Source organism: Dama dama, chromosome 14 (genome assembly GCF_033118175.1).
Source record: "Dama dama isolate Ldn47 chromosome 14, ASM3311817v1, whole genome shotgun sequence".
Lineage (NCBI taxonomy): Eukaryota > Metazoa > Chordata > Mammalia > Artiodactyla > Cervidae > Dama > Dama dama.
This window is the reverse complement of record NC_083694.1, coordinates 64,043,473-64,058,604: the sequence shown is the minus strand read 5'-3', so window position 1 is coordinate 64,058,604 and position 15,132 is coordinate 64,043,473.

The following is a 15,132-nucleotide window of genomic DNA, read 5'->3' as shown; positions in this document are numbered from 1 at the left end:
CTTGTATATGTAATTGAATAAAAGAAATACAAGTAGAGTACAGAAGAAATTTAAAAGTCTTCCTCTAAATATCTAGGGGAAAGATTTGATTGATTGTTTCATCATTCTCTCATTCATTCATTCCATAAATGCCTGGGCTGGAGCATAAATATTGCCTTTCAGTTTTAGCAGAATTGTCTTCCCTGTAGGTATACAGACTAGTAGGAATAAAGGGAACATTGGGTAAGTATCTCGAAAGGGGGGACAGGGGTACCAAAGAAAAGCATCTTCAAACAATAAAGATTAAAGTTGACTCTTTAATTCATTAATTTATTCATACAGTCAATATTTTTATTGCTTTTATTGAATGTCATTTGATATGAGGATTGAATAGTGAACAAGTTAATGCATCTGTCCACGTTAGATTAACAACCCAGCCAAAGCTGACACTCAGATGACAAGAAAGACACCATGTGGAAGAACAGCAGAGTAGAAACAAGAAAGCAAAAGGAGACAGTATTTTAGAATAATGTGACATTTAGTTGAATTTTAAAGAATGAATAGATTTGGAATAGTTGGGAGTAGGGGGAAAGTTCTGGGTAGTGTCAGGTAAACATATCATTGAAGTATCGTAGTCCAATAAATAAACTGGAAATTTACACTATAACTCTAGTAAGAATTTTTTTTTTTTTTTTTGGCCACATTGTATGTGGGATCCTAAGTCCCTGACCAGGGATCTAACCCACACCTTCTGTCTGCACAGAGTCTTTCTTACCCACTGGAGAGCGAGGGAAGTCCCTAGGAAGATTTTTATTACAAATTTTTTTTTTAAACCTCCAAAAAGAGTTAGGAAAGAAAAATCTCTCAAATGTATCTCCAATGGCCCCAAATGATCTGAAACAAAATAGAAACTCAGAGAAGGAATTAAGAGAAGGAATGGGATATACTAACAATAAAATTAATGATAAAATTAACAAAAATTTTTCCTATTTAAATTATGATTTGGGACATCTTTGATTATTGCGATGGTATCTTAAAGACCTCAAAAAGAAAAATCCCAATCCAATTCAGTTAATATAATAAACAAGTTTTCTTCCACCCACACAACCTTGTAGATAAACTAATTCTTGCATTTGCAGAGATTTGAAAGGTTACAAAAAAAAAAAAACAACAAAACCTAAAAACAAAGACCCAGAGAAGTTAAGTAAACAGTTACACAGGAGTTGGTGGCAGGGGCAAAAGAGATATGTTCGGTGATATGATCTACCATGATATTTATGATCTACCATGCCAGACTGAAAAAATCAAAATATTGCAAGAAGAAAGATTATGTAGAGCTTCATTGACATCATTTTCTTTCCACAATCACTATGTTATGCTGAGCTTTAAATTTTCCTTCATTACTTATAATGTAAGAACTACTAGAGCATGTCAGTAGTAATAAATCTTTGAGATTGTTAAAAGCATACAATTTTATTAAGTAAATAGTTTTTTAAAACGCTGTCTCTGAAGATTTGGAATTTTCCACTTTTTAAATTCTTACCATGTTCAAAGAAGAATGGAAAAACACAAATTCATTAAAAATTCCTTCACAGAAAAGATACATTCTCACTCAAAATATATGAAGTTGGGCCTCCTTCATGTGAAGTTAATTTTTGTTCATTATAATTCAACAAAGATTTATTGAGCACTCACTGTGGGTAGAGATTGTACCGAATGCTAAGGAAAAAAATAGTAAAAACAAACATAAAATAGACCTACGTCTTGTTCTTGTGGCAAAAACAGTCTTGTGATTAATGTATCTCAGAAACAGTATGATTACAAAGCTATTTATTTCAAGTATCAGTCAGTCAGTTCAGTCGCTCAGTCATGTCCAGCTCTTTGTGACCCCATGAATTGCAGCACGCCAGGCCTCCCTGTCCATCACCAACTCCCAGAGTTCACCCAAACCCATGTCCATTGAGTTGGTGATGCCATCCAACCATCTCATCCTCTGTCGTCCCCTTCTCCTCCTGCCCCCAATCCCTCCCAGCATCAGGGTCTTTTCCAATGTGTCAGCTCTTCATATCAGGTGGCCAAAGTATTGGAGTTTCAGCTTCAAATCAGTCCTTCCAATGAGCACTCAGGACCGATCTCCTTTAGGATGGACTGGTTGGACCTCCTTGCAGTCCAAGGGACTCTCAAGAATCTTCTCCAACACCACAGTTCAAAAGCATCAATTTTTCAGTGCTCAGCTTTCTTTATAGCCCAACTCTCACATCCATACATGACCACTGGAAAAAACCATAGCCTTGACTAGACAGACCTTTGTTGGCAAAGTAATGTCTCTGCTTTTTAATATGCTGTCAAGGTTGGTCATAACTTTCCTTCCAAGGAGTAAGCATCTTTTAATTTCAAGTATAAGTCTATGTAAGGGATTCCTTGGTAGCTCAGATGGTAAAGAGTCTGCCTGCAATGTGGGAGATCTGGGTTCAATCCCTGGGCTGGGAAGATCCCCTGGAGAAGGAAATGGCAACCCACTTCAGTATTATTGCCTGGGAAATCCCGTGGACAGAGGAACCTGGCAGACTACAGTCCATGGAGTCACAAAGAGTCTATGTAAGTCTATGTAACCTTTCAATGTTTCAGTAGTTTCTATTGAAATTAAGGAAATAAGTTTACTAATCACTGCAGACTAAACAAAAGATGTACAACTTGAGAGTTGTGAGTTAAGTTTTATTTGGGGCAAAATGAGGACTGCAGCCTGGGAGGCAGCATCTCAGCTAGCTCTGAGAGACTGCTCCAAAGTGGCAGTGGGGGAAAGTCAATATATAAGGTTTTGGTGAAGGGGGAGTTCAATACCATAAAGCACTCATTTGATAAAGCACAAATTTTACTCATCAGCCATGAGGATCTGATGTCACCATGAAGGGATTTAGTGCTTCTCTAGAGGAGATGCAAGGATTGAGATAATAAAATCTGTTCTTAAAAACACCCAACTACCTAAAGACCTGTCCCACCAGATTCCCTGGAGCACCCAGTGCCTCACTGCACCCTGAACTCCTTCAGGGGTTGCTGAAAGTCAGCCGCTGTAGCAGCTTGGGCTTCAATCTCCCTAGAGGCAGATAGCAAATGCCTTTGTTGTTGGCAATGCTCTTGGTAAGTGCCAGTTTGTAGTTGACATCACAAACAGATTTGTTCTATATCCTTGCCCTCAAGATACTGACTTTAATTTTGGACTATCTGATGGCTCTAAATAATATAGCTTTGGGTTTGTAATTTGCATATATTAGTTAACTAAAGAGCTGCATGTATTTATTGGTCATTTGTATTTCTTCTGTGAAATGTATTTGTCTCTATGTTTATTGAATTGCTGGTCTTTTTTCTTTCCTGAGCTTTAAGAACTCTATATATATTAAGGACATTAACCTTTTGTTATCATTTATATTCTTGTGTATGACACAAAAGCCTGGAAGGCTTGATATTGACTGTTGCTTAGTGAGTCCACTCTTGCCTATATGCTAGTCTAAGCTGCTCTCACCTTTGTACGTGCAAATCAGATTCATGTTCTCCCCTAAAGTTCTTGTCCTGAGTTTGCCACCTACCATTAAGGAGCATTCATCATATTCTAAAAGTCCTAGTAATATTTCAAAGAGATTATGACATTATTGAATCCGCAGCACGTAGTGTCTGACACCCTGTGGTTATTCAATACCTTAGATTAATGAATGAATGAATGGCACCAACTGTTCAGGGTCTGCATGTTCTAACACTGGAGCTACTTTACCATTTTTTCATATAACAGACGTATGCTTAATATTCACTTATAATATGCAATTCAGAAACTAGAAAGAAATTTAAAAATGGATTCAAGGCCTTAAATAACACATTAAAAATTATTCTCAGAGTCATAAGAATAAGAGTCGGATAGAATCATACGTTTGCTTACCTCCTACTTTCTCCTGCAAAGAGTCCAAGTGGGGTTCTCAGGGGGGAGGAGAAGCTAACAAAATGTGTACAATGTAAATATGAATTTAAAAAATCAGAATCCAGTAAATATGAATTAAACTAGTGTGTCAAAATCAGGAACTCAACTATGTAGGTCATAAGTTCATACACATTTGCTGCTTCATTTGTGATTTTAAAGGTACTGGCAAACAAAGACGAAAGGAATATAGCATAAATTTCAGATCTTTCAATGTAACAGTGCTTTAGACAATCTTTTCCTAGAACTGAATTCTAAATAAATTTCCCAAGTGTCATTACTGGAAGCAATAAACAGTGTCCTAGAAAATGTCCTCCACACAACCTTTCCCCAATGAAGCCAAGAGTTGTGTGGAGGACCTTCTTGCATAGGTAACAGGTTCAAGTCAGGAGATTTGGGAGAATCTGGGAGAAGCTGATCCTCTCCGTCAACTTCTGTCCAGGGGATGGGGAGGGGTAAGAGGAATTCCAAAAAGAGGAATGGGTAGGTTCAAGTTGAAGAAAATCAAATTCCAAAACCAATTCTACAGATGGAAGGTAGAGGACACACAAGCCCATGTCTGACAGTAGAAAAACAAAACAAAGCTAAGTGCAAGTGAGGACAGGATCAGTGCTGTGTGGAAATCTGAGGTCAAGGAGATGATACATGAGTTCCTGTTAACAGGTCACCAGGGCGGCAACTTTGTTGCCTCGGGGTTTCTTTTGAAGTCTCTATTTCATGCATTGGTCTAACCAGGGCTTTAGCATGATTCATCCCATTCTCCACTCTTCAGGACTAAGCTGATGAGGTCAATCAGTATTTGAGAAAAAAAGACAAATATTGTTAATGACTGACTTCCTATTATGCACCAGGCATTTTGGATACATTATGACATTTAACACTCAAGGGAGATTCCCTGGTGGTCCAAAGGTTAAGACTCTTTGCTTCCAGGCAGGGGTTGAAGGATCTGTCCCTAGTTGGGGAAATAAGATCCCCCATGTTGGGTGACGTGGTCAAAACAAAACAAAACTACTGTCAAAACATTCCCATAAAGTATAATCTTCATTTTGCAAAAAGGCAAAGAATGATAAATTTATAGCTATTTAGTTAAGATTACTGTGAAGAATTCAAATGAACAATAAGGAAGGGATAAGTTACTTTTCTGAAGTGACCGGCTTGTGTAAAAACCAAGTTTTATCATGTTGAACAAGTACAACAAGGTTGATTTTGCATCAATCCATTTTTAATGGCAATCTACCCCTGATCATGTGCTCAGGGTTTTATAACTGAACTTCTCTTTCGGACCAGAATCTGCCTTGTACTAAGAAATATTACCCCCGTACCTCCTCACCTTAAGCCTGAAGCTCTCCCTTACCTTCTGAATCACCAGGTCCCCTTCTCAGAGTGTTTTCTTTCTGAGCACTTTACTTTTGTGTTTTTTTTTTTTTTTTTCTGGCCACAGCATGGCTTGTGGGATCTTAGTTCTCTGCGGAAGGATTGAACCCAGGCCCCCTGCAGTGGAAGCCAGAGGTTTAACCACTAAACCGCCAGGGAATTCCCAAAGCTTTACTTCTTGCTTTTTTATTTTCTTGCACTAATGAATTGCCTGGCAACCAAGATTTTCAAGCACAGAATCCCTTAGAGTTTCTGCTCATTATTCATTCCCCATCCCGTAGGACCTGGGGTTTCAAACTGTACTGTTGTTTTTGTGAAAAGCTATGCCTGATACCCTACACTTTAGGCATCAAGTCTTGCCTAAAAATTGAAGTTTTTATTAATGTGTCTAGGAGAAGCCCAGTGTCTCCCTGCTCCATAGCTAACATACGCCACAATAAAACTCACTCCAAAGTTCACACACAATGAAAAATGCTATTTTTAAAATTAGCTTCCTTACTACCATCTAAGAAATTTAAGGAAGATGAAAGTATTTTCTTAGATGCTGAAAACTCTAAGAAGTTAGATTAGTGAGCATTTGATAAATATTATGCAGTAAAGCTGAAAAACTATATTATTTTATAGTCTATCATAATTCTTTTTAATGCAAAATTAAGCCCAATTGGAAAAATATCCATACTCAGCTTAACTATTTGTTGTTATGATATATTCTTCAGTAATGACCTACTAAGTATTTCAGTATACACTGCACGGGCGCAGGAGAGCTGAGAGGGGCTACTCCACGTCCAAGGTCAGGAGGGGCAGCAGTGAGAAGATACCCCTCGTCCAAGGTAAGAGAAACCCAAGTAAGACGATAGGTGTTGTGAAGGGGCATCAGATGGCAGATACACTGAAACCATAATCACAGAAAATTAGCCAGTATGATCACAGGACCACAGTTGTGATCTTCCTGTCAAAGAAACTAAGCCATGCCGTGTGGGGCCACCCAAGAAGGACGGTTCATGGTGGAGAGGTCTGACAGAATGTGGTCCACAGGAGAAGGGAATGGCAAACCACTTCAGTATTCTTGCCTTGAGAACCCCACAAACAGTATGAAAAGGCAAATGATAGGATACTGAAAGAAGAACTCCCCAGGTCGGTAGGTGCCCAATATGCTACTGGAGACCAGTGGAGAAATAACTCCAGAAGGAATGAAGGGATGGAGCCAAAGCAAAAACAATACCCAGTTGTGGATGTAACTGGTGATAGAAGCAAGGTCTGATGCTGTAAAGAGCAATATTGCATAGGAACCTGGAATGTTAGGTCCATGAATCAAGGCATATTGGAAGTGGTCAAACAGGAGATGGCAAGAGTAAACATCGACATTCTAGGAGTCAGCGAACTAAAATGGACTGGAATGGGTGAATTTAACTCAGATGACCATTATATCTACTACTGTGGGCAGGAATCCCTTAGAAGAAATGGAGTAGCCATCATGGTCAACAAAAGAGTCCAAAATGCAGTACTTGGATGCAATCTCAAAAATGACAGAATGATCTCTGTTTGTTTCCAAGGCAAACCATTCAATATCACGGTAATCCAAGCCTATGCCCCAACCAGTAATGCTGAAGAAGCTGAAGTTGAAGGGTTCTATGTAGACCTACAAGACCTTTTAGAACTAACACCCCAAAAAGGTGTCCTTTTCATTATAGGGGACTGGAATGCAAATGTAGAAAGTCAAGAAACACCTGGAGTAACCGGCAAATTTGGCCTTGGAGTATGGAATAAAGCAGGGCAAAGGCTAATAGAGTTTTGCCAAGAGAACGCACTGGTCATAGCAAACACCTTCTTCCAACAACACAAGAGAAGACTCTACACATGGACATCATCAGATGGTCAACACCAAAATCAGATTGATTATATTCTTTGCAGCCAAAGATGAAGAAGCTCTATACAGTCAGCAAACACAAGACCGGGAGCAGACTGTGGCTCAGATCATGAACTCCTTACTGCCAAATTCAGACTTAAACTGAAGAAAGTAGGGAAAACCACTAGACCATTCAGGTATGACCTATATCAAATCCCTTATGACTATACAGTGGAAGTTAGAAATAGATTTAAGGGACTAGATCTGATAGACAGTGAGCCTGATGAACTATGGACGGAGGTTCGTGACATTGTACAGGAGACAGGGATCAAGATCATCCCCGCAGAAAAGAAATGCAAAAACACAAAATGGTTGTCTGAGGAGGCCTTACAAATAGCTGTGAAAAGAAGAGAAGCAAAAAGCAAAGGAGAAAAGGAAAGATATTCCGATTTGAATGCAGAGTTCCAAAGAATAGCAAGGAGAGATAAGAAAGCCTTCCTCAGTGATCAATGCAAAGAAATAGAGGAAAACAGCAGAATGGGAAAGATTAGAGATCTCTTCAAGAAAATTAGAGATATCTAAGGAACATTTCACACAAAGATGGGTTCAATAAAGGACAGAAATGGTATGGACCTAACAGAAGCAGAAGATATTAAGAAGAGGTGGCAAGAATACACAGAAGAACTGTACAAAAATATCTTCACGACCCATATAATCACAATGGTGTGATCACTCACCTAGAGCCAGACATCCTGGAATGTGAAGTCAAGTAGGCCTTAGGAAGCATCACTATGAACAAAGCTAGTGGAGGTGATGGAATTCCAGTTGAGCTATTTCAAATCCTGAAAGATGATGCTGTGAAAGTGTTGCACTCAATATGCCAGCAAATTTGGGAAACTCAGCAGTGGCCACAGGACTGGAAAATGTCAGTTTTCATTCCAATCCCTAAGAAAGGCAATCCCAAAGAATGCTGAAACTACCGCACAATTGCACTCATCTCACATGCTAGTAAAGTAATACTCAAAATTCTCCAAGCCAGGCTTCAGCAATACGTGAACTGTGAACTTCCAGATGTTCAAGCTGGTTTTAGAAAAGGCAGATGAACCAGACATCAAATTGCCAACATCCACTGGATGATCAAAAAAGCAAGAGATCCAGAAAAACATCTATTTCTGCTTTATTGACCATGCCAAAGCCTTCGACTGTGTGGATCACAATAAACTGTGAAAAATTCTGAAAGAGATGGGAATACCAGACCACCTGACCTGCCTCTTGAGAAACCTGTATGCAGGTTAGGAAGCAACAGTTAGAACTGGACATGGAACAACAGACTGGTTCCAAATAGGAAAAGGAGTACGTCAAGGCTGTATATTGTCACCCTGCTTATTTAACGTATATGCAGAGTACATCATGAGAAATGCTGGGCTGGAAGAAGAACAAGCTGGAGTTAAGATTGCAGGGAAAAATATCAATAACCTCAGATATGCAGATGACTCCACCCTTATGGCAGAAAGTGAAGAGGAACTAAAAAGCCTCTTGATGAAAGTGAAAGAGGAGCATGAAAAAGTTGGCTCAAAGCTTAACATTCAGAAAACTAAGATCATGGCATCTGGTCCCATCACTTCATGGCAAATAGATGGGGAGACAGTGGAAACAGTGTCAGACTTTATTTTTGGGGGCTCCAAAATCACTGCAGATGGTGATTGCAGCCATGAAATTAAAAGACACTTACTCCTTGGAAGGAAAGTTATGACCAACATAGAAAGCATATTAAAAAGCAGAGACATTATTTTGCCAACAAAGGTCCATCTGTTCAAGGCTATGGTTTTTCCAGTGGTCATGTATGGATGTGAGAGTTGGACTGTGAAGAAAGCTGAGCACGAAAACATTGATGCTTTTGAACTGTGGTGTTGGAGAGGACTCTTGAGAGTCCCTTGGACTGCAAGGAGGTCCAACCAGTCCATCCTAAAGGAGATCAGTCCTGGGTGTTCATTGGAAAGACTGATGCTGAAGCTGAAACTCCAATACTTTGGCCACCTCATTCGAAGAGCTTACTCATTGGAAAAGACCCTGATGCTGGGAAAGATTGAGGGCAGGAGGAGAAGGGGATGACAGAGGATGAGATGGTTAGATGGCATCACCGACTCAATGGACATGGTTTTGAGTAAACTCCGGGAGTTTGTGATGGACAGGGAGGCCTGGCGTGCTGTGATTCATGGGGTCGCAGAGTCGGACACAACTGAGCTGAACTGAACTAGCACCTAAAGAAACAAATATGTAAGATATTTTCTTTGATTCCTTCTATCAGTTTTTTCCTTTCTGTTTCATCATTTCTGTTGAATTATATTTTTGTATAAATTTTATCTTGAGAACAACTACAATTGAAGGAAAATTCCACTGGTTTACTGCATTGAGTCCTCTTTTAAGGAAAGACTAAGTCACAGGAAATTTGGTGCTTATCAGTTGAGTCAGCTAAATCTTAAAGATCACCTTTCCAAATAATTCTATAATTGTGCCTATTTAAATGGTTCTGTCCTCTAGACTTTGTTTGAAAATAAAGAGAGAACTTAGAGAAAGCTTGCCATAAGTTTCAATTCATTCAAAATGTTCATAAAAAGCTGTTAGATTCTTGAAGATGGCAGTAACTGATCTGAAAAACAGCTCTTCTTCATAAAGGGCTCAAAACTTTGAGTCTCTGTTACTCATAATCATTGATTTTTTAAAAAAAAAAATACAATATTGATTTGCCATAGAGACCAAAACATACACTTTAAGTAGTAATATAACGTTCGAGGTTATCAGGTGAGTGACATCTCTCCTCAAATCTTCAAGAAGCTTCTGTCATATTCCTTATCAATTTTGTATTAAATTATGTTATTGGCTAATGTGAAATGCCTAATACCCACCCCATGTCCAGCTAACTTCCTTCCTCATTCTTTGTCTAGGGAGGATTAACTTCTATTTATCTCAGGGCAACTAATGTTCCCAGAAAATAAGCATCCATGTTTCATTTGTTTTAGTGCATAACAACAATTTTGTTATCATTTTCAAATTTAAGGAAGACCCTGGACTTCCATACCTTAGTTGACATTTAGCCCTCTGAAAATGAATGACATGATGATTTGTAAAAGTGCTCCTAAATGCTCATTTAACCAGCCTATTTCTAAAGTCCTACAAAATGCTTACTGGTGAGAAAATTTTAAACTGTAAAACCCCTAACAGCTAATTAACACACACACACACTCACTCGCTTTTTTTGTGTGTGCTAGAATAATGCCTGAATAAGTGAAGTGCAGAGTCATTCATTTGCATTTATCTTAATAATTTATCTTAATAATAATGCTTGAGTCCTCAATCCTCAAACTAAAGAGGTGATGTGTATATACATGTGTATATGTATATATATATATGTATATATATATATATCTCAAGATTTACAAACCCATATAATAACACCACCTTATTATATTCATGTGGCATTTCACATTATTCTGTCATTATCACAATAAGCCTCATGAGAAAAGTCTTGTAATCTCATGTATTATCTGCATCTCACAATTGAGGAAGCTAAGACTCATACAGCTTTATAAATTTGCCTAACGCCACAGAGCTAGTGTCAGAAGTAGGACTCACTCCTGGTCTTCCATCCAGAGGTTGGTACTAGTCAATTCATAAAGACTGCTTCATGTTCCCTACCTCTGACAAGTTCTCAGATACCATCCTAGAATCCACCTGTGATACAGAACTTGAGCAGATTACCAAGAATATGTTTTTAAATGAGTGAGATAGAAGTTGCATTGAAGAGTAACGAAAACAAGCGTTAGAGTCTCTAACACTTGATTTGCAGTCTGTCTCCTAAACTTGCTAGCTCTGGGACCTTGGACAAATCCTTCATCTTTTCTGTATCATAGAAATTTTACAGGATTATTGTGGATAATATAAAACAAAGTACCTGGCTCATCACAAGCACTTACTAAATGACAATTATAAAGAGAATGAAATGCCCCAGTAGAGGTCCAGATTTTGGCTCACCATCAAGAATCACCTGTAGAGCTTTGGGAAAACATGCATCTTTGGGCCCCAACGCAAACGTGTAGAATCTGAATCTTCATAGATAGAGCCTGAGAATTTGTCTCTTTTTTTTTTTTCTATTTTTTGGCACACAGGCTTAGTTGCTCTGCAGAACGTGGAATCATCCCTGACCAGCGGTCTAACCCATGTTTCCTGCAGTGGCAAGCAGATTCTTCACCATGGAGCCACCGAGGAAGCCCTGAGAATTTGGAAAACTTTGATTAGTTCATAAAATATAAACATTTATTTTTATTTAGCATTCATTAAATGATACTGGAATATAAGGAAAATGTGTCCAATGCCCTCTATAAGAAAGAAATCAGGCCAACCATTTGATAGCAATTTATCACAGCAACACAAGAGAAAAAATTTTTTTTTCGAGTTAAAGAAAACTGACACTTGAAGAGTTTATGAATAATGGAGCCAGAATTAGAACTTAAGTCTGTCTAAATGTTTTCACTCTACGTATTATGTTTCTACATATTCGTGTTTGCTACAACTATGACATATGTTGTCACTGAAGTTGCTCTCAAAGTTAATGTGATTATGGTGATGACGTGCTTCTGGACCATAAAATTGTTGATGCTGATTAATGCCACATGAGGGGAGTAGAGTGGAAATACACAGCATTGTGTAAATTGTTAGATTTTCTTTTTAAGACCAATGGTTGTTTACTTATTTCTCAAGACTGACCTTCTGAATATAGATCATTTAACTGAAGTGAATCATTTCTTCTGATGATATTTAGTATAGATATACTTCTCAAGTAGAAAATTCTACAATTTCACCTTTTTCAATAATTTCCTATCTTCTCTGTAGAAAAAAAACTCATTTGCACAATCACAAAAATATGTAGTTGTACATTTACATACAATTCACATTGCAGAGTATTCACTATTTTTGTCGAAAGTTTAATGAGACATTTGTGATGTTAAGCTTCAGTATGATAGTTTAATGTCTACATGGATAGAACTCAGTCATTTATCATCCGTTCAATTATTCACTCAATCATTAGACAGATGATACAAATTATGTTAAGAATACAAAGGTGAATAAAACCACTGAGGTCCTTCTTATGAAGCTTACAGTCCAATTGGAGAGATGGTTCTCACTCAATAAAACAAACAAGTGTAAAAATGTAACTGTCATGGTACCATGAAGGAAAGGTGTACAGGGCCATGAGGAGTGTGATAGTTAATTTTATGCAGCAGCTTAACTGGGTCACAGAATGCCCAGATGTCCAATTAAACATAATTACTAGGCATGTCTATGCAGGTGTTTCTGGAAGATAGTAACACTTGAGTTGGTTGCTGGAATAAGCAGATGTGCCACTCCAAAGTGGGTGGGCATCATTCAGTCCACTGAGGGCCTGAACAGAACCAAAGGGGGAGGACGCTTGGGTTCAGAGCCCCTTTGCCTAAGTGAGCTGGAATTCATCTTCTGTTCACACTACTGCAGGTTCTCAACTCACCACCAGCTTTCTTGGGTCTCCAGCAGATCACAGGATTTCTAGTCTCCATAATCAAGCAAGATAACACCTTAAAATAAAACTCTCTATATATCCTATTGGTTCTGTTTCTCTGGAGAACCCTGACTAACATAAGGAGTTATAATTGGAAGACTTGTAAAGTAACATTGTCTGAGGGATGAGTAAAATTTACTAGGTAAAGAGAAGTAGAAATAAAATGTAAAGCAAAGGGAAGGGTGTGTATAATGCTCAGTTCTAAGAACTAAAAAAGGTGAGCATGAGTAAGAGAGAGGACAATGGAGTGGGAGGTAGGTGATACCAGGTTACGCAGAGCCTCGTCGGGTGTGTGAATTTTTTTCCTGTAGCCTAAGATCTACAAACATCGAAGGATTTACATAAGGGGATAGTTTGTCAAGTTTTTGTCTGAAAAAGGTCTTTCTGGCCTCAGGGAAAACATACAAGAAGAAAACAGAAAGAAGATGTAAGGGACACGGGATGACGGCTTGAGCCAGGATAGTAGGGGTGGATATGAAAAAAAAAAATTACACAAATACAAAAGATATTTAGGAAGTAAAATCATGAAAGTAGGCTTTTATAACTAGATGGATCACGCTGTGATTCACTAAAAATGGGAAACTGACAGATTTAGCGAGGTAGGTAAAAAGAGTGTAGAGAAGACTACATGAGTACCATTTTGGACATGCCAAGTTTGAGGTATCATTGTAATATTCAAGTGAGAAAAGTAGGCCTTTAGGTATTCAGAGGAGAAGTCTGAGCCAGAGATATAAATATTTGAGGTATCTTCATATAATGGAGCATAGGGGATGGGGAAAGAAGGGAGAAAAGGGGCCTACGATCTAGTTTGGAGGAAGAACAAAATAGGACAGGTGAGGACAAACCTATAAAGATGAGTGATGAAAAATCATCAAAGATGAAGGAGAAAAACAATGAAAGTGTTTCCAAAAGTTAGGAATAGGACAGCTTAAAAGAGAAAAAATCAATAGCGACTTGTGCTGAGGGATTTAGTATCATGAGATCTGAAAAATGTCCAAACGTGTTATATTATTTTACTCCATCTTCCATAATATGTGCCTCTCCCCTTTTATTATTTGAACTATGTACATACATACATTTAATTTCCAAAATATTCTATGGCTAACCAGACACATGAAACTTTTGTAAACAAGGGAACTTTTTGGATCCTGAGAATTAATAACTGAAATAGAAAGCTGTGCTTCCAGATTACACTCCTCAAATTAGATAATGAATTGGTGTCACCAAGTGCTAATAACACACACACATAATCTTAAAATCACTGAACTGTAAAATATGGAGTGGAATGAAAAGTATCTTGGAAAGAAATTTCAAAGTTTCTCAGAGCCAGGTATATTTATTGTCTAGAAGTTAAACAAGAGATGTATACTCCTAGTTAGATCATAAAACAAAACCTATCTATACAATATGCAAAATGCATATCTTAAAAAGCTAACAAAGACTTAGAACAGGAAATAACATGGCAAGCAAATGCAAAGAAAAAGAGTACTGATCAAAATATTAATACCAAGCAAAACTGAATTAGGACAAAATGCATTAAATGAAGGGGAAAAAAGAAAAAAACTTTATTATAGTAGAGGTCAAGTAAAAATGAAGATCCATTTGTCTTGAATCTTTTGTTGTTGTTCAGTTGCTAAGTCATGTCTGATTCTTTGTGACCTCATGGACTGCAGCATGCCAGGCTTCCCTGTCCTTCACTCTCTCCCAGAGCTTGCTCAAACTCATATTCATTGAGTCAATTATGCCATCTAGCCATCTCATCCTCTGTCGTCCCCTTCTCCTCCTGCACTCTATCTTTCCCAGCATCAGGGTCTTTTCCAATGAGTCGGCTCTTCACATTAGGGGACCAAAATATTGGAGCTTCACTTCAGCATCAGCCCTTCCAGTGAATATTCAGGATTAATTTCCTTTAGGATTGACTGGTTGGATCTCCTTGCAGTCCAAGGGGCTCTCAAGAGTCTTTTCCAGACCAAAATTTGAAAGCATCAATTATTTGGTACTAAGCCTTTTTGATGGTCCAGCTCTCATATCCATATGTGACTACTGAAGAAACCAACAGTTACCCAATATGCAATCAATAGGTTAAGAATATATATGGTGTATGTATATATATATATATATATCTTATATATGTATAAGAATATATACTTACTATCCAATACAATTAAATAGCAAAAATAAATAAAAAATATGACTTTTTCAAGTGGTAATGGAGTTTTTATAAAAATGGACAAACATCCAAGAGAAATGAAAACATATGCCCATAACTAGATTCACATAAGAATGTTTTATAGCCAACTTAATAATAATCTCTCTAAACTGGAAATATCCATGTGTGTATCAACAGAAGAACATATAAAGAAACTGGCATATTCC